Source organism: Crotalus tigris, unplaced genomic scaffold (genome assembly GCF_016545835.1).
Source record: "Crotalus tigris isolate CLP2741 ecotype Arizona unplaced genomic scaffold, ASM1654583v1 scf7180000024340.7048381, whole genome shotgun sequence".
Taxonomy (NCBI): Eukaryota; Metazoa; Chordata; class Lepidosauria; order Squamata; family Viperidae; genus Crotalus; species Crotalus tigris.
In genome coordinates this window covers 3,027,300-3,048,125 of record NW_024100510.1, presented here as the reverse complement: position 1 = coordinate 3,048,125, position 20,826 = coordinate 3,027,300, and the positions used below count along the sequence as shown (strand labels likewise).

Here is a 20,826-nt window from a genome sequence, read left to right as displayed (position 1 = left end):
TTAAGATGAACCCTCAGACTACTGTTTACACATGTGTAGGGTTGTATGTGCATACATTTCTTTGCAATAGTGGCAGATATCTGTAGCTCAGGTGTAGGATGAGAGTAAAGGTATGTTCTCTGAGCTTGTGGGTTGGTTTCCAAACATTTTGTTACCAACTAGATAACATCTTCAGCAGAGTTTAGAGGATGTCAGTGTCAGTGTTCTTCTGTTTATACAGGCTTCGTGTGGTCAGTAGGTCTTGTGACGGTGAAGTCACATCAGGTGAGGGTCCCCTCAGGGCAGGGTCTTGTGATGGATCTTGGGATGAGTCAGGTGTGAGTCACTAGTGAGAGTCTTGTGATGGAGAGGTTACATCAGGTGAAGATCATTGGGAGGTGTAGTTGGTTGGGACCTACTGACGACACAAAGCCTTTATAAACAGAAGAACACTGACAATGACATCCCCTAAACTCTGCTTAAAATGTTGTCTAGCCTGGTAATAAAATGTTTGAAAACCAACCTACAAGCTCGGAGAATGAACCTTCACTCTCATACATTACTTTTTACCATGGAAAAAGAAATTATTAACTACAATGCCTCTGTCTTGATGGGATGTAGTTTCAACTTTCTGGTTTTTTTTATAAGATTTTATTAATTTTTTTCATACATACAATAATTTTTCAACCAACATACTGTCTGAGTTTAAATTCACTAATACATATTTAATTCATAATCCTTTATTCTTTTCTCTAGCCATCTATAAAATAAGTCCCAAGTTTGACAATATTGTGTTTCTTCTTTTTCTTTCAGTCTCATAGTCAATCTGTCCATCTCTGAGCATTCTAGTATTTTTTTAATTATTTCTTCATCTGATGGTATCCCTTCATTTTTCCAATATTGCACAAATATAATTCTTGCCACTGTTGTAACGTGCAAAATCAAATATAGGCTTTGTTTGTTAGTTTTTTCTGGCATTATACCTAATAAAAAAAAAGTTCAGGTTTAAAATCTACATGTTCCCCCAACATCTTTTCCAACCAAGTATGTATCTTTTTCCAATAACTCTTTGCTTTGGCACATGTCCACCAAACATGGTAATAAGTGCCTGACTTATGTTTGCATTTCCAACCTCTATCTGACATGTTTTTGAACATTTTTGCTAATCTTGCTGGTGACAAGTACCATCTATAAAACATTTTATATAAATTTTCTTTGTAGAAAGTTGACATTGTCAGTTTATAATTTCTTTCCCACAAATTTTGCCATTTTTCTAATTCTATATTGTATCCAAAAAATTTTGCCCATCTTATCATTGTTTCTTTAACTTGTTCACTTTCCATTTTCAAAGTTAATAAAAAATTATACATTTTCTTGATTAGTTTCTCATTAGAAGTTAACAATATCTTAACAAAGTTTGCTCCTTATAAAGTCCATACAGTTTAACATCCTTATCTTATCTAGCTTGCATTTGTAAATGTGCCCACCATGAGAAATTGATACCTTGATTTTCCATTTCTTGTTTAGATTTTAAATTCCCTTCAGAATTTAGAATATCTCTATATGTCCAGATCTTTTCAAAGTCCACCAAATTTGGTTGTACAAATGCTTCCATAGTTGACAACCACCCTGGAATTTTCAAGTATATTTTACTTTTTATTTTTTCCCATATTGTTAATAATGTGTTTCTTATATAATGGTTTTGGAAATATTTATGAATTTTATTTTTCCCATACCATAAAAAGGTGTGCAACCCCAATTGTAAGTCATGACCCTCCAGATATAACAACCTTTTATTTCTGAGAGTTATCCATTTTTTTACCCATGTTAATACGGATGCTTGGTAGTACAAAACCCATTCTGATAAACCAAATCCTCCATTTTCCTTGGCATCTTGTAATATTTTCATCTTAATTCTAGCTTTCTTTCCTTGCCAAATGAATTTCAAAATTAGTGAATTTAAGTCTTGAAAAAAAAATTCTCAAGTTTTATGGGTATTGTTTGAAATAGAAATAAGATTTTTGGCAATACATTCATTTTCACTGTAGCAATTCTTCCTAGAATTGACAATTACAAATTTTTCCATTTTTCCAAATCGTTTTATTTGATTCAATAATTTTATGTAATTATCTTCTTTTATCGTTGAACATCTTGCTGTTAAATGATACCCAAATATTTAACCTTTTTAACTATCTGTAGTTCTGTTTTTTTCTGACATTTAGGGTTTTTTTGTTTATCTGTAAGGTTTTTAGCTATTACTTTGGTTTTTTCTCTGTTTATTTTCAGTCCTGCTATTTCTCCATATTATTCTACCTTTCCCAGTAATTTGGAGATCATCTCCAAAGGTTCTTCTAAGATAAATACCAAACCATCAGCAAATGCTTGTAATTTATATGTTTCACTTTTTATTTCCAGTCCTTTAATTTCTGTATCTTGTCTAATATTTCTGTTTAAAACTTCCAGAGTGAAAATGAATAACAATGGAGATAGTGGACATCCTTGCCTTGTACCATTTCTTATCTCAAAGTTCTCAGTATAATCTCCACTCACTATCACTTTTGCTGTTTGTTTATTGTATATTGTTTTTATCATATTTATAAAGTTCTGTCCAAAGTCCATTATTTGTAATTGCTGAGTCATAAATTGCCAGGAAACATTATCAAATGCCTTTTGGGCATCTAGGAATATTAGTGCCAGTTGCTTCCCTGGATGTAGTTCATAATATTCTAATACGTCCATTATCACTCTTAAGTTGTTTTTAATTTGTTTCTTTGGTAAAAAACCATTTTGGTCTGGATGTATAAATTCAGTCAGGTATTTTTTCAGTCGCTCTGCCATTATTGAAGTAAAAATTTTATAATCCATGTTCAGTAACAATATCGGTCTATAATTTTTTATCTGGGTCAAATCTGAATCTTCTTTTGGTATTAAAGTAATATTGCTTCCATCCATGTGGTTGGGAGTTTAGCCTCCAACAAAAGTTCATTACAAACATCTTTCAACAGTTCATTGAGTATATCTGGTAGGGTTTTATATAACTCCACTGGTAGTACATCTTGCCCTGGTGTTTTCTCATTTTTTTTGCCTTCTTATAGCCTCTGTTATTTCCATCATTGTGATTTTTTTTGTCTTTATTTTAATAGATTGATTCAAAGTCCATCTTAGTCTTTTTTTATTCCTCTCCAAGTCACTTTCAAAGGGTTATGGTCTGTCCATATACCTGGTTCTATCTCAATTTTCTGCATATTCATCCTCAATTCAGATGTCATCCAAATCATATCAATTCTTAACCAGGATTTTTGACTATTTGAGTAAAAAGTATATTGTAGTTTTTCTAGATTAATTCCCTTCAAACATCTTGTAGTCCAATTTCTTCTATCATATTAAAAAATGTCTTAGGTAGTCTTCTTCTTCCAGTTTTCCCGTTTTACTGCTTTTATAGTCAATTGTCCAATCTACTATCGCATTAGTCTCCTACTAAACAAATATTCTGGTACTCCATTTCTATTATTTTTCTATTGAGACTTTGGTAGAATTCTTCCTGGTTATTATTTGGTGCATAAATTACTACTAACAATGTTTGTTTTTGGTGTAAATTTATTTCTACCATCACAATTCTTCTTCATCTGAGTAAACCATTTTAGAATCTATTGTCTCTTTAATATATACAGCAACACCTCTTTTTTTCCGATGCGCTGATGCATAATAAAATTTCCCAATTTTCCAACAGTTTATGATGTTGTCTCTTGCAAACAAATTATATCAATATTTAATTTCTGTAGTTTCCTGAAAATTTTATTTCTTTTTGATGGGGAGTTTAGTCCATTTATATTCACTGAAAAAAATCCGTTTTCTTTCTCCATTTCAGTTATTTATATTTAGGTCTATTCGATTTCATGGTCCTCTGTTCTCTGGCAATTCCTTCACTCTCTTGCTCAGATTTCTCTTTCTGTTCTCCTGTTTGTACAGTTACTTCTTCAGTTGTCTCTTCCATTTCTTTTTGTTCCTTTCTCTCCTCTTGCTGATGTTGTACTCCTTCATCTAAGACTGCTTGGTTTCTTTCATCAAAATCTTCTGCTTTCCAAATTGATTCCAGTCAGTATATTGTATTATTCCAGTTAATTAAAATCCCTTCTGGCATTAGCCATCTAAAATTTATGCCTTTTGCAACCAGCTTTGTAGTTAAAAAAATGATACTGTCTTCGAGTATCTCTTATTCTCTTAGGTATTTGCTTTAAGACCACAATTTCTTTATTTTTGCATTGTGGTGGCTCATCTCTCACTTTTCTCAATACTTCATCTCTTGTTGTTTTCTTTATGAATCTCACATGTACTTCTCTAGGTAGTTTATATTTTCTTGCATAGCTTGAATTCATTCGGAATATTTCATCTATCTCCATTTGCATCTCTGCTCTGTCTGCTTTCAAAGCCTCTGCCAGAAGCTCAATGATCACAACTACTATATTTTCTTCTCTATCTTCAGGGATATTTTGAAATCTCAAATAATGTTCCGCCTTCTCCTTTTCTAAGGTCATCTATTTTGATTTGCTTGTTCTAATTTTTCATTTCCTTACAATAGTATTTCCATTTTTTATCAATATCGTCTGATTTATTTTCCACTTTCTGAATTCTTTGTTCATTTTTGACAATCATTTGATGGTGAACTTCAAATTGTGCCTTTATATCTAAAATTTCTTCGCTTAATTTTTCAAAGTTGCTTTTTGTCTCTTCATGATTTTTTTGCATTGACTCTTGAATCAATTTTAGTGTAGTCTGCATTTTATTTTGGGCAGTGCTTATTTTCTCATGCTGCAACATTGTTTCAATAGATCCCTGGGTTGTTGGGCTAGGTGTTCCAACAGAGGATGCAGAGGAAGTCTTCTTCATAAGTCTGGTGATGTTTTATGTACTCATTTTTCAGCCAACAGTCTTAGGGTAAAATCCAAAGTGTAAAAGGAGCCAACTACTTTAGGCTAAATCCAGTATCTCAAGGAGAAAAAACAAAATAGAGCAGGCAAAAAGAAAAAAGCCAACTATCTTAGGTTAAAATCCAACCAAAAAGAACGAGCTAACTACTTTGGCCAAATCCAACTCTTCCAATCGAGTCTCAGGTGCAAAACGTTCACTGTCTCCAAATAGCTCCTGTTTTAGTTATATCCAGAGTCAACAAATATAGTTATGAGAAGTCTTTTCCATTGTAGACTCACACAAAGGCACTTTGTTTACACCAGGTGTTGTCTCAAGGTCAAATACTTTCAGTTTTTTTAAAATATTTAATAATACTGTAATTTCTTCTTTCACCACTAGATGTCCTCATACACTATTTTATGAATATCTGGTTTTAAAAGATTTTTATGAAGTTTTTCTTTTAAAGGTCTTTATAGATTATTTACCCTTGAGATTATATCTAGAAACTTTTTCCACCTCTTGTAGATTAAGTAGTCCCTCTTTGAATCAATCTGAGTTCAATTTTTCAAAGTTTTTTTGTATTCCTTAAAAATCTTCCCCTTTTGTAATTGCTGGCCGCCTTTAGATCTTAATCCTTCTGGGGTCTTTACTTTTCAGCTCTTCCCAGTTAGGGGCTCAACATTTTTAGTCCAAAAGGAAAAGGAAAAAACACTGGCTCACCCAGTTTTAGCATGCTGTTGACAATCAGCTGTTTGGCGGAGCGCCGCAACTCCTTGCTTTCCTTCTGGCTGGCGACGACTTGGGCTGCCTGGGCTCACCCGGCAGCCTTCCCTCCGTCCTTTCAGAAGATTTCTTCAGTCCGCTCAGACCGACCGCTGTCTGGTCCGGACTTCTCAAGTATCCCTCCTTCTTCGTTGCCCTTCCAGGGCAACTTTCCGACCCTTTAGGGTCGCCGGGCAGAACGAAATCAGGCTGAGAAGCTGGAGCCCCAGCTTCTTCCACCCATCTCGTTGGACGCCAACCCAGAAGTTCCTAATTTCAACTTTCTGGCCTCTCATCCTTCCCATACTTGTATCAGGTACAGATCAAAGGACCACATCATTTCTGTTTCTAATTTTATTTTTAAGTGTCATCATCAAATACATTTTTGATATCTCATTTCTAACAACCCAATGATAACAGACTGAAAACTTGTACTATTCTCTCAACATACATATCTCCCTGAAAACAGTCACTGTAAAGTGACAAATGAATTCTAGAAATAAACATGCACACATATAAAGGTAATGTTAGGTTGCAGCTAAGTATAGAGAAAAATCAAGAAGCAGGATATAGATAGCAGATGATATAACTGATCTTACCAGTAAAATTTCCTATGCTCTATCCCATTGGCTCTATGACAACATCCCCTATTTGGAGGTACAGATTGATTTTATTAATAATGTAAATATTTTTCTAGTTTATTAATAAAGTTAGTCTGTACCAACATGTTAAATAAGAAATTAAATTTAATATGATTTTTGTCATAAAAGATCTTACAATTAAAAATCAAATAGATAGAAAATGTTGCTCAAGATGTTCAATTTGCTTTTTTAAAACAATGACAGTTCAAATAAACAAACCATAAAGGGAGGTGTGTATTGTAGATTTAGAGGGACTTGGGAATAATAATATATGTTACTTATTGGTAAAAACATTCTATCAGAATTTAGTAAAGTAAATAATTTTTAAATAAAAAATGTTTTTATTCCTGCAAGCCAAATTTGTTTTTAATTTTTTCTTTCATTTCAATAATTGTTTAAAAGGTATAAGCTATAAACAGTACAGTATTAAGTTATTCCCAGTGAACAGAATAATTTAAACAATCTAACCAAATCTAAAAATAATTAATTGGATTTGTAATTAATTGTACTGAATGGTTCTTTATTCTTTAAAAATGCAGGGAAAAGGTCTCTCTACTCAAATGGAAATTTGATTTATTCATTTGAGTCCTAGAAATCAAAGCTTATTAAACATGTCCCCCAAACAGAGAAAGATTACTACTCAAGAAAGTTCATTTTAGCATCTTCCTTCACAAAATATTTTGCAAAATTAATTAATAACAGCCAGTAGTAGTAAGTAAACAGCAAATAAATCTAGTAAATCTCAGAAGAGGATTCTAGGAAGGATGCCTTTCTGAAGAATAAAAAGAAATCAGAGCAATTGTTGATGTAGAAATAAATAAAGAGCAAATATTAGGTTCCTAACTTTTGATGTTGGTTTGAACAATGACAAACTAATTTTGCATTGTTGTCAAAGTAATATACAATTTACTAAAACAAGCAATGAAAACATTTTTTAAAATATCACTTTTAGATAGGAAAAATCAACAATAAAAGGAATAGTAGAATGAGCAAAGTACTGTATTATTGATTTTCAGTTGATCTTTTATATATCCCAATTAGACATAACTTTTTATGAAGAAAACTAGTTTTCAAATATAAATTTGAAACTTCATCAACAAGCTTGTAAAACCTGGCTGAACTGACCTCTACATATGACCTTCAGCCAGTATCAAAGATTTAACCATAAAAAGTATAGTAGAATAGAGTAATAGTAATAATATAGTTAAATTAACTGTATTAATGTTTTTAAAACTAATTAGACTATATGCTTAAAAGTGCATATTCCATAAATTATATGCCATCAAATTAAACAAGCATGACTAAATTTTCCTTTCATGATGATATACATATCTTAGATATTCATAGGGCTGCCTTATTTATAAAAAGTGTTAATTGTTCTTTATAAAAAAATCAGTTACTATTTTTACATTGTAGACTTATACATAAATGAATATAATGCCTATTTTATTTCAGAAGGGGAATACTGAAGTTGATTGCATTTAAAGTATTTTAAATTCACAGAATTTTATTGATTTATTTAGCTTATGGCATCTACATAGAATTATAGAAACATAGGGTTGGAAGAGTCTTAAAGGTCTTCTAGTCCAACCCCTCACCCAAGACAGGAGACCTTTTACCATACCAGACAAATATTTAATTAAATTAAATATTTCATTTAAAATGTATAAAATTAAAATTAAAACTATTAAAATTATTTTTTATTTAAAGTGATTGGCTGATAATAATAATCTGTTATTAGTTGCAAAAGTAGATAGTTACAGCCCCTATGTACCCCACTCATGTGAAAAACATACTACAGTATATATTATGTAATCTTTTTCTTGGTTTATATTGGACTGAAGGAAAAATGAAAAGTTTCTGGAAAAGCTATGTTATTAGGAATTTCACATCTAATTTAGATTTCATGTGGACTTTAGTCCTAATTACATTCAGTTATTCAAGCTGAATAAGTCAAATAAATAAAAGAGCTTGAAAAAAATATATAAACAAAAAGGATATATGTTAAATTTAGAAAAAATCTCAGGCAACCTGAACTTAATTGAAAGATCATGGGATATGAGAGGTTATGTAGATGAAATCAACACTGGAAAGCCTTGATCCAGTAGCAAAATCATCTTAGATTTATATGAATGTGTACATTTGAAAGAAGTCAGCTGTCTTGTGGAGCAAAATGCTACATACTTTAGATTACTTTAGATTAGATGTTCTACCAAACTGGATAACTGTGAGTGACATAAAAATAAAAGACCTCATTGAAAAGAATCCATCTAGGTAAAGCCACAGGAGCTACATCTTCTACTATCTGAATTTTTGTTCAAATTGGTCTAACTCTTTTTATAACTTTAGTTAATCCAACAGAAATATAGTATTGTTTGTTATCTGATAGTGTATTTGTTCCAATCTTTACACAAGTTTTGGAGGTGATTTTCAGGACCACTGCAGAATAAGCTTTTTGCCAAAACATGTCCATAAGATCTGCTAGTAAACTACAAAAATGAATAAGTGGATATTAGCTTTAATATCCATTGCAGGGTGGATTTAATAAGAAATATGCTACTGCTGGATAGCAACTACTTGTGAGCATACTCTACATATGTATTACTTGCCATCAAGAGTTTGTACATCTCTCAAATATTGAAAACAGATGCAAATTCTATATCTTAAATTGCATAGTTGAGGAAAGTATCCTTTCTTTTTGTTTTTTCAATTGGTTCTCAAAAGGTTCTATTGACTCTTAATGCAGATATTATGCTGCTATTTTATTATTTGCATGCGATTATTTTCTAAATCTGGAATTTATTGTAAACAGAAAGGTCTGTTTGTTTATAAAACTAAAGTGGCATTTTCCAATATTATAGCCATTATAAATGGTTACTGAATACTTACAATGAGCAGTGCTAGTTGTACCCACTGCATACTCATTTTTGTCAGTAAAATCTGTATCAACCCACATATAAACGATACTGAAGATTTTCATCTATTAGAAGCAATGCTAAATACGTGTTGATATGGAAAATCTCACACAGAAATGAATTTGATAGAATTCAGAATATGTTTTTCCATATACTTCTGGCAGTACTACACAGTACTACTGATGCAGTATTTAGAAGAGAAGTGGGTCTCCTTTTTTTAAATGTAAATATTTATATATCTATTGTTCCATATTTTTCCAATATAAAAGTTAGAAAAATATTTATTTAATATAATTGTGCTGTTTAGACTAGTAGAATAAAGAAAGAAGCCTGGCTACAATTCTATACTTTACATAATGTAATGCTAAATTAATGAATTACATATCAGGATGCAATATTTTTTGTGGCATGCGTTTCACTAATGGCACCAAATAGGGAAAATTATAATTAAGTATATTTCATCTAAATCACATGGTAAAATAGCAACTTATTTACAGAAACAGGCTTTCTTCTCTAGGAAACTTGTAAGATTTCAAACTATGCCACCAGAATATATTGACAGCCACTGTAAATGTACTGTATTTAACAATATGTTCTTTATGTTTCTGCATCAGGTAATATCCAGTACAGAGTATTATCTGTTAATATTGTTAATAAATAATAGTTTTAATTTTATCTGTACTTGTGGCATTGTATATGCATTTATTCTTTTTATTAATATTAATGTGTGTATAAAATTGATATATTAATCATATTATCCATCCATCCATCATTAATATTATCACATCTATTGGACACAAACAATGAATATATAACATAAGATAGTATCCTCCAAGATTTAAAAATGAAAGGGATTACTGTTTATTGTATTCCTTAGAATTGGTCATGGCACTCATTTTTATCAAATAATTTTTCAGTGATATATTCTATAAAAAAATACTACAACTCAGTACAAAAACTACAAAATGTTTGTGTTGACTAGGTAAATAGTTACCTTATAAGCTTACATGGTATATTAAAAATTAGAACTAAAGTGACCTGTTTCTGATGAAGATTTCTGGAGGATATAAAATATTATGCTCATAAAATGTGAATGGTAAATGTTTAATTAATAGAATAGAATATTAATTTGCATGCATGTTCAGAGCAATATTATATAAAATTATTATATAACTATTATACAGATACAGATATAGATGTGAAGGAAAATAACCACAACTAAACACAAATGATAGTCTAAAAGCTTTTAACTTCACATTCATACTCATCTCTCGTTGAGATTTTTAAAGATTTTCCCACATCAAAATATATTGATGTTACAGAGCAAATCTTGACATTTCTATAGCATTTTAAGCTTTGACACATCAAAATCTATTATCTTGAACTGTTTTGAAGTAATTTTAGATTCTTAGGAAAACTAATCACTAGAACATAGGAAGCTGCCTTACACCAAGTCAAGCCACTGGTTCATTTATACTGTCTATTTGGATTGGCAGCAATTCCACAGGGTTTGAGGTAGGTTTCTCTCCATGAGCAGTAGAATGAGAAATAATGAAGAGTGAATCTGATATATTATGCATTCAAACCTTCTACACAGGTAAATGAGCAAGCAGCACAGTTTGAATCCACACTCTTGGGTAAAAACGCTAATATTCTATTCTTCCACTCTATTGCTATGTATAGCATTTTATTATTGTTACTTAATAACCAGGTGTTAGGAAATATGAGATATACTTTCAATAAGCTTGACATTTATACTAATTTCCACATTGCATCTACTCTATTAAACTCTTTATCTCTTCTTATTTTTCACAGTTATTAGAATATATAATCATTCTTGCTATTCTAAGTTTTATCTTGCTATTCTAAGGTTTCAATTCTTGCTATCGCTAAAGTTCCTGCTATTCTGTGATTTCTCAAAACACATTAAAATAAATGTTTGTAAATCAAGTTGTCCAATCAAATTCAGAGGTGTAAAATGTTTTGCCTTTTCTCCTGGAAGCAACTAATGAGAATCTTTAAAAAGCCCATGAATTTTGGTTCACAACTTATGTTTAAAAGCTGTTGCTTTATTTACCAATTTTCTTTAAAAAAGAACTAGAAAAGTTCTCATTTCCATTATTGTCTAAATAGAAACCCTTCTAAGAGTATCACAACATATTCTGATAATTACATCTGATATTTTACTGTATCACTGAAAATTTCTTTAGATAACTAAACTGTCAACTGGTTTTTAAACAATTATTCAGTATTTGTAAGGCAGCTGAGCTGTTATTGTCCATTCTCTAAAAACAAAAATAAATTTACATATATAAGAATAGGATACATTAAGTATCTTAGGTATACTAAACTACGTTAGTGGGAAAATAAGAACAGATATACAAAAGGCAATATAAATTGTCAGTTGGTCAATTGTCATGGTTATCTTGTTAAATTCTCAGAAAGGAAAGAATTTGGTAAGATCAGGATACATTTTATTAATGAAATCATTTCAGGAGCCTGCTATGGCAAAAACTGAGTATTGAAGTTATTAACAATGAGTGATATATTTATTATGACATAAAGTTTTATGGACAAATGTCTATTCATTTGTTTCCTAAAATGATAATGCTAGTTGCCACCTCTAGGATATATCAACATGGACACAGACAAAAAAACCTGCTATATTCTGAAAGGCTTATAAATATGCAAAAGAATGCTCTACAAAGCAGAAACATCTGTCTCTCTGTCTAAATAGTAGCTAGAGGTAGCTCCGGTTTTTCCTCTCAGTATGTCTCAGGCTGGCCCATAGGCCTTATTAACACATGTCACATCCTTAAATGACAATATGGCCTGTACCACTTTCAGAGACTGCAGATAGGAGGTGCTATTTTAATGATACAGATTGCATAGCCATTCGATAAGAGTTTCGGATGTACGATATAGGTAAATCCCAAACTCCAACACACCAGCCAGGAGGACCCTCTGCAGAGCCGGCTTCCTGCCGCTGCCCTCCTTGAACCCAATTACTGCGTTTCGAAAAAGAACGAACGAAAACTTGTGGAAGGTTAAACTTGACATCTCCGGACGCCCGGTCTGTACGCAGTCGGTGCCCCCCGGGCTTCACCATCCCTTGAGGTTGTTGCCATGGGGAGCTGCAGTGCAGTCTGTGAGTGCGTGAAGGAAGGAGCGGGGCCGGCCAAGCCGAGGAGAGGAGAGGAGAGGTAAGAGATTCTGCGCCTCTCGCCCTTTCCCTCTACAGCCCTCGCAAAAGGCGAGCCGAGAAGGGGCGATTACAAAGCACAGACCTTGGACAGCAGCACCAGCACCAGCAGCAGGAGCAGCAGGCGGCGCGGTACGGCGGTTCCTCTCTCTGCTTGCACCTGTCGCCCGGCTCCTCTTCACGATGCCCAGGCTCCTCTGTGGAAGGAGAAGGATACCCTCCGGAGGGACGGAGGCCCTCACCGGGCAATGGATGAAGGAGCAACGGGAGGAAGAGAAGCAGGCTCGCTTACCTCGCTCAGCCCCGGCGACAATGAACCTCGCCGATCAGGCTCGTCCTTCCTCACAGCGCTGTCGGGGCAACGCACCTCCCCTTCCCGGCCACTTCTGCACGGCGTAGCCACCCACCCTTGTCCCGCAGCTGCCCTGGCTGTTCGATGAGTCGCTCAGTCCCAGGCGGGAAAGCGCGCGCTGGACTCCCTTCGCGAGACTGGCGGCGGATCCCCGGAAGGCAAGGCAACAGCTTGCGTTCGAGCCACTCCGCTCTTCCCCCCCTCCCGCCACGGACTGCTTTTGCGCTGAGGGAAAGACTAGCCACCACGGAGGTTGGAAGGGGGAGGAGCCAAGGCGAAGGAAGCCCGAGACATCCCCACGCCACAGCTCGCATGCGCGCATGCGCGCGAGAGCCTCCTCAGCTGCACCCGTCCTTCCTGCTTTCCCGTTTAAGCGCCTAGCTGCCAATCGGGAATGGCGTAGCGGGATGTTGTTGTCGCCTCCCCTCCCCTCTTTTTCTCGTCTGAGCCAGATGCCAGCCCGAGGTGGCGCCTTTCTTCCTGGGGCGTGGATATCAACACATTGCTATTCAACAAATGCTTCGCGGGGACTTTTAAGCTGAAGCGCCGGGGGTGAAAGCGAAGGTCTGCCCTTCTCTCGTCTGGGCAGGAAAAGTCTGGAGTTGCCTAGGAAAGAGAAGGCGCCTCCATGTTCAGGAAGCCGAATTAACCCCATGTCGTGAGACAGGATCGGCAAAGATATTTCCTTGCGGGGCTCTTCTTGCTACTGCAGAAAACCCACCGAAGGCTTCCCACCGTTGCGCGGATTAGAGACGCTTTTGTCTCTGAAACGCGGGCTAAGTAGGCGACTTCGCTGCCGCAGACTGCAAAGTAGGGGACCGTTTTTGAGGTCCCATTCATGAAACAGCCACTCATTCTGTCCTATATCTGCACCAGATTTATAGCTGTGGTCCTGGGCAGGCCGATAAGGGACCTTTTCCTAAGTGGATCTAGGTAAAGTAATGGGATTCATTGACTGAATGATCTGAACAGCGCTACCGATAAATGCTTATTAACTTAGGTTACTCAAAAGCATTGTAAGATTATAGTCTTAATATCAGTGTATGCACCCATCTTTCCTGAAATGAATTCAAGAATAATATTACTAACCTTGAGAAAACGAGCGGTTAGGATGCTTTGAATTTTAGTTACATCAGAGTTCTAATGAGGGCATATTACTGAACCTGAATTGTTCAGATTCTGATTGACAGCTTAACGACAGAACATCTGGAAATCCCATATACACTTCTTTAGTGAGTTATGTAACACTGTGTACATTTGTACACCCACACACATACAGTATATACATGTATATAAACTGAAATAAATTCTCTGAAAAAAACTAATTTTGATAATAGTTTATGACATGGGCAGTCCCTTTGATTTGGTGTTATTAATTACACAGTGTACCGTATTTTCAGAGTCTAATTATAATCCAATCTTTGTCCAATTTGTCTTTGCATAAATATTGTTCTATTTGCAATTAAGAAAACAACAGATGTCCTACTACTAAACCATAAGAGACGTTTCATTCAAAATCAGTAAAGTAATACTGAGACATATATGAAATTTTTCTTATTACTTTGTGAATTTACTATGGTTTAACAGTTTCTCCAGTAGAATAGAACAGAACAGAATAGACTAACACAGTTGGAAGGGACCTTGGAGGTCTTCTAGTCCAGCCGCCTGCTCAAGCAGAAGAACCTATACCATTTCAGACAAATGGTTGTCCAATCTCTTCTTAAAAACTTCCAATGTTGGAGCATTCACAACTTCTGGAGGCAAGTTGTTTCATTAGTTAATTGTTCTAACTGTCAGGAAAATTGATGTTGAAGAGTACTGGGCCTAAAACAACCTTGGGATACCCCACTGCATACTTCCCTCCTTGTAGATGCAGTTCCATTGAGGACTACACGTTGAGTGTGGTTGGCCAGCCAGTTATGAATCCATCTGATGGTGATGCTGTCTAACCCACATTTTTCTATCTTATCAAGTAGTAGGTTGTGGTCTACTTTATCAAATGCCTTCCAAGTAAATTATATCCACAGCATTCCTTTGGTCCACTAATTTTGTCATCTTGTCAAATAATGCAATAAGATTTTTCTGGCATAATCTGTTTTTCACAAACCCATGTTAGCTTTTGGTTATTAGTTATTGGTTATTTAATAAATAGGACATTGCTTAAAAGAATGCTGCAATAAACTTCAGAACCCAATCCTGAATATTCAGATTCTGAAAATTAAGCTGGTGCAGTTGTCAGTTTGCTTAACTTTAAAATGTCAGTTCTCAGTTGGATGGGGATTTCTTTAACTCTGAAATCTTTTAAATGAAAATCAGTTTGTCAAAACCTCCTTTGACTTAAGCTCAATTTGTAATGATTTCATGGACCTGTCAATGCAGTTTTACTTTTGGAGGATCAATAGAAGAAACAGTTAAATTATGCATGGTACACAGAAAATAGATACAAGGAAGTTTATCTCATAATAATGGGATTTAGAGTCATCTAATAAAATATTTTACAAAGTGCATTATACATTTATAAAATGAGATGCTCCAAAATATTGTGATAGCTACTTAAATGGCTTTAAAGAATATTCAATCAATTTATGGACAATAAGGATATCAATGGCTGCTTCTTACAGCTGCTAAGGAACAACAGCAGGACAAAGGTATGGCCTTAGCCTCCTGTATACACTTTTTATAGATTTTATGCCATTATGGGAAAGAGGCTAGTCTGAGTAAACTGATCTGATTTCATGAGTCTGTTTTACACACACACACACACACACACAAACATGCACATGAAAGTACATATACTAAAATACACTATGTATTTTAGTGATTTGTCAGCTTGCAATGAAGCTAAAACATTTTTAAAACCACTGTAAACATGATCCACAATATTATAAAATTAGTATTTTGTATAAAAAATTTGTGTCACTGTATTACTTATTAGTAGTTGCCACAGAGGGCATAAGTCACAGTATACCCATTTGCCAGAATATACCTCACAAACAACTTGGGATTATTACCCCAGATTGCTATGATCCTTTAAAACTCAAGACCTGATTTCATTTGTAGACAAATCACTAGGCCGTGACTATTCAGCATTTCTTTTCTAAGAACATGTATGAGACCTCTGTGCACATAAATATATTTGGGAATAATAATAAATAAAGATGTTGCTATATGTGAGTGTTTTGCTTCCTATTAAATTAGCTTTGTTTTTTAAAAAAGTATTTTTTTTTACTTTTTTACTTAAAAATAGGAGTAGAAGGGAGACTAACAGATGGTAAAGGAAGTGTTGCCAGGTCCATGAGTATCCAAGGAGCCATGTAGTCTCCTCCTTACAAATATAAATTTTAGAGAATGAATTTATTTTAATGTTTAACTTTTGTGCTAGTCTGTGACTGTAATAAAGATTCTGATTCTCCTCCTTAAGGAAAGTGTATAGTTTTTGATCAGCAAAGCCATCATGGTCTTTCAATAGAAGAAGTCATGGTCTTAGAAACTACAGACTGTATTAGATCTTGTTTTTCAGTTTTCTTTAACAGCAGCAGAATAAAAATTCCACAGGACAATGAACTCCTCCCCTCAATAGCTTTCTGTAGATTGTACAGCAGAAATTTGTTTGAAAACATCTTTAAAAAAGCAATGTACTGTGTCTAATTTGAAAAAAAAATACTTTGCAATTGAGCAGGTTTGTAAATTTTAATCAGGAGCATAGATGAAAAATTTTAAATGAAACTGGATTTTCCTATTAAAGGTAGGAGTGAGTGACTATTCTGTGATTGTCGTGGTCCACTTTTGATGGGCTCTACTTATATAAATAGATTACAAATTTTAGCTTTGAAATTCTTTCATGCAGTTAACATTTTCAGCTTTTTTAAAGCATTAAAATATCCTGTCTCACTTACTGTCTTTCATTAATTCTGAAATTCTTAACACAGGTTGCAGTAAATGGTTTACCATGTTATAAATTTAGAGGTGGATGCTGTAATTATAATAGGAAAAATGCCTTCTGATTTCTATAATCTTTTAAATACAGAACTGTTATTGTCTATTCCTTCATCCTAGAATTGTGGTAAAATAGAATTAAATAAATTGATTCATTCTTGGTAATATATTTCTTGATTGATAAATAATGTTATTTAGTTGTATCGTGATTTAATGTATTTTTAAATATACCCCAGAGGCTTTCTGATGCTATACATACTTAATCAATAAAACTTCCTTCCAATAATGGCTACAATCCAAAGAATTTTATGTCTAGTTATATAGTGTAAAGCTTTATCTTCTTACAATCGCATAGCAAATCAGTTTAAACAGCACAAAGTATATTGCCATGTGAATCCTATTGTAATATTAAAATATGGAGTAAAAAGATTTTTAAATAACTCTACCAGACATATCTGTGCATTCTGTCAGTACATAACCATCATTTTACTTTCTCATTATTTGATGATGAAGATAGATCTTGCATATTCATGCAAGACTGAATTTGGGTTGGTCACTGGGACCCGAGATATACACTTCTGACCTTTCAGACTCACATCTTCAGAGAATTTCTCTGTACTAGATTACATGTTTTGGGCTATTTTGTGGTTATGTTTCTGTGGTGCCTTCATATTGGCTGATTGGTGTGTTGATGGCTGATGATTTGCCGTCGTTTCCTTGTGCTGCCAAACCCTCGGCTCTTAAGTATATTTGCCTTCATTCTTGCATATTCACTTGCCAAATTTACTATATAAATAAACTTTTAAAAATTGTTATCTACTTACATACTAGGAATTGGGATGATAAGTTGATTCACTTAAAAAAAAATAAATGGCTTGTGGTTAATGAAAAAAAAAGTCCAAATGAGTGCTATATGCTTCTTAAAATTTGTGTCCCATCTTATTCAAGTGCTTATTGTACTGGGTCAGACAGGCTCCAGAAGGTGCTTCTTAGGGTGATAATGCTGACATTGGACCTGAAAAAGGAAGCTTATTATATGTGTATGATGCTATCATTCTAATTGCTTTTATCATGCAAAAGCTTTTCTATGCACAAATATTCAAATAATATGGTATCTTAAGCTCATTACTTTCCTGAATGAGAGCAAATATACGTGTCCCAGAATAATGTTACAGAATTCAGTCTGGGTCAGTCACTGGGACCAGAGGGTTTAGTCTTCAGGGAACTTCTATTGGAATGTGTGGAGAGAAGTTCGCTGAGGACAGGTCTCCAGCATGAGTCTGACCCAGATTGGATCCTGCAACATTACTTTCCATAATGTTTGGCTGTAATAGAGTGATAAGAAAACAATATGTGAAAACTGTCAATTATTTTAAAAAGTAGAAACTAATCAGAAAAGCCTACATGATATTACCATACGTCTGCTATCTGCCCTGTTGGTGTTTGTGTTTCAGACTGTATATGAATATCATGCTGTCTAATTTGAAACGAAATACTGCAGCTGAATGCATCTGTCTTTCAGCTATTAAGAAAAAAAGAATTCCAGTACCCAGCAAATTGTCAGAGAACATAAATGAGCATGAGCATAGACATATCATTTTGAATAAGGAAAAAAATATTTTAAAAACAATAACTGCTTTCAGTTTTATGTACTGACAATCATGTTTCTGAAAAAAATCAAGAAATCCACCCTTTCAGTGTTCAGAGATACAAGTTTCATAATCAGCGCAGTTCCCTTTTTCTTTCCGTATACTGTAACAAGTCCTTTTGCTTTTAAATCTATTGGCTATTTCCAGGGCTTTTTTTTCTCATAGAACAGTGGTTCTCAACCTGTGGGTCGGGACCCCATTTGGGGTCGAACGGCCATTTCACGGAGGTCGCCAAACAACGCAGTCCGCCATTTTTCCCCCCCTTTTCCTTAGCTGTGCTACTCCCTTTTATTCTATTGGCTTTTGAAAGCCAATAGAATAGATTCTCTTGAATAGAGTCTAATTCTATTGGCTTTCAAAAGCCAATAGGAATTGTCCAGGCTGTCTCTGCCCTGCTGAGCCCGCCAAAAGTCCCATTCTGCAAACGGTGCTGCACCAGTTGAGTAGTCCTTGACTTACGACCGGTTGAGTAGTCCTCGACTTACGACCGGTTGGGGGTCGCGGCATTAAAAAGGTTGAGAACCACTGTCATAGAACATCCAAAACGGAGTTCCGGCACCTTTTTTGGATGGAACCTTATAGGGTAGGCAAAGCGGGTTGTATGATGTGTGTGAGTTCCGGCACCTTTTTTTTTTTTTTTTTTTTTTTTACAAAAAAAGCACTGCCTATTTCTCACTTTTTGCCAGTCACAAGGTATTTTTACAAACCTTAATTTGCACTCCTAAGATAAGGGTTAAACTTGGTTAATATTTGATTGGGAGTTAGCAAAAAATATTAGGATTGTAGGCTAGAATGGAAAGTTAAAATAACCTCGGGAAATGCAGTGGCAAATTACTTCTATCCTATTACCACGAGAATTATGTACATAATTGTCCAAAGTCATCAGGAGTCAAACTTGACTAGAAGGAAGAGTTACTTGTTAAAAGTCTGAATAAATAGAAACAAACCTATGAATTCAATGATGGTGAACCTTTTAGAGACTGAGTGCCAAAACTGCAACCCAAACCCCACATTTATTGTCGGGTGCTGGGTGGGTGTGGCCCACTGGGTGGATGTGGCCATTGGATGGGCGTGGCTGCAGTGGACGTGGCAGACTGGGTGGGCGTGGCCACCTCGATGTTGCTCATGGGGAGGGATGCCTTTGGGGGCCAGGCAGGGTAGGGGGAGATCCAGGGGGTCTCTGGCGGGTGGGACGGTGGGCAGGAGGCTTGTCCTGCGAGGCAAAGCAGGGGGCCGGGCAAGGCAAAGCGAGGCAGGGGCTGGGGCGGCTGCTACCTGACACCGCACACAGCGAGCGCATGGGGGCCAACAGTGTCCGTCAGCAGCCACAGCTTGCTGGCCCCTCGACCAGTGCACTCGGGTTCCTCAGCCCGCTGCAAATACCGGGCCAGCCTTCCAGCAGCAGGCGGAGTAGGGGAGGGGGGAAGCACATGATGCAGACCGCTGGACATGCCTATTCCATCCCATCTATTTTTGCTTGTGGTTAGAGAGCAGGTTGCTGCTGGTCATCTCCTTGGCCCCCTCGCAGATCTTGCTCTTGGCATGCACGTGGAGCCTGTTCCCCTCGCACACCTGATGCATCTTAGCCCTGCCTTGGGCTGCTGCGGCCAACAGCTCATGCAGGTCCATTAGGCTACCATTGCTGCCTGGAGCACCTGGCCCACCCAGGACAAAGGAGGTGAAATGGCTGGCTAGCAAGCTCAATTAGAGGTGGTAGTGCATGCCCACACCCAGCAAGCCAAAGGCCACCCCCAGAGGGGAAAGCTGCATCTCCATCGGCGCCATGGCCCCCCAGTCCCAGCTAGGCTTGCATGTCTCCCCCCATCTCTGCTTGGCCTGGGCAGCCATGATGCCGATGGGGATCCAGCTTTCCCTGCTCGGGATGGCCTTTTGCCTGCTGGCCCTCAGTTGCTCTACCACCTGAGTGTGCTCTACCACCTTCTTTGTGCTGGGCGGGCCTGCAGTTCTGGGTGGTAGCCTAGTGGACCTGCTTGAGTGACTGGCGGCTGTGGTAGATACTGAGGTGTGTGAGGGGAATGCGTTCCATTCACAGACCAAGGGCAAGACTCTTGAGGGGGCTGAGATGACCAGTGACTACCAGCTCTCCAACCAAAAAGCCATTTCAGTGTTGCTAAGGATGGAAGAAAGTAAGTGCTACGGTACTTCCAATTCACATGGATTATAATAATCCTAAATGGAAAGTTTAAAATGGTCTCACAATCAAGAGTTCTTCTCTTTTAAACTGATCTGTTCAGAGGAATAATAAAAAAACACTTCCATTGCTCGAATTTCAACAAGGGAGCCACAAGGTGACAACATGAAAGACAATTTGGGTTGTTGGTTAAGCACTAGGCTAGAAACAGGGAGATTGTGAGTTCTAGTCCCACTTTAGGCATGAACTTTAGGTCAGTCACTCTGAGTGACTTTAGGTCAGAAACTCCCTCACAACCAAACTCATCTCACAGGGTTGTCATTGCTGTGG

General features: G+C 36.0%; 1 protein-coding gene across 8 annotated transcripts in view; it reads right to left on the bottom strand.

The window, feature by feature from the left end:
* Positions 1 to 14,456, bottom strand: part of ADARB1 (adenosine deaminase RNA specific B1) — a 111,451-nt gene extending 96,995 nt beyond the window's left edge. For 3 of the 8 annotated variants that reach the window (XM_039326383.1, XM_039326375.1, XM_039326377.1), the window contains exon 1: positions 12,700 to 14,456. The gene's annotated coding sequence lies outside the window, so the exon portion shown is untranslated. The remainder of the gene's footprint in view (positions 1 to 12,699) is intronic. The other 5 variants (XM_039326381.1, XM_039326382.1, XM_039326379.1 and 2 more) reach the window with 2 other exon arrangements.
* Between the last annotated feature and the right edge of the window lie 6,370 nt (positions 14,457 to 20,826).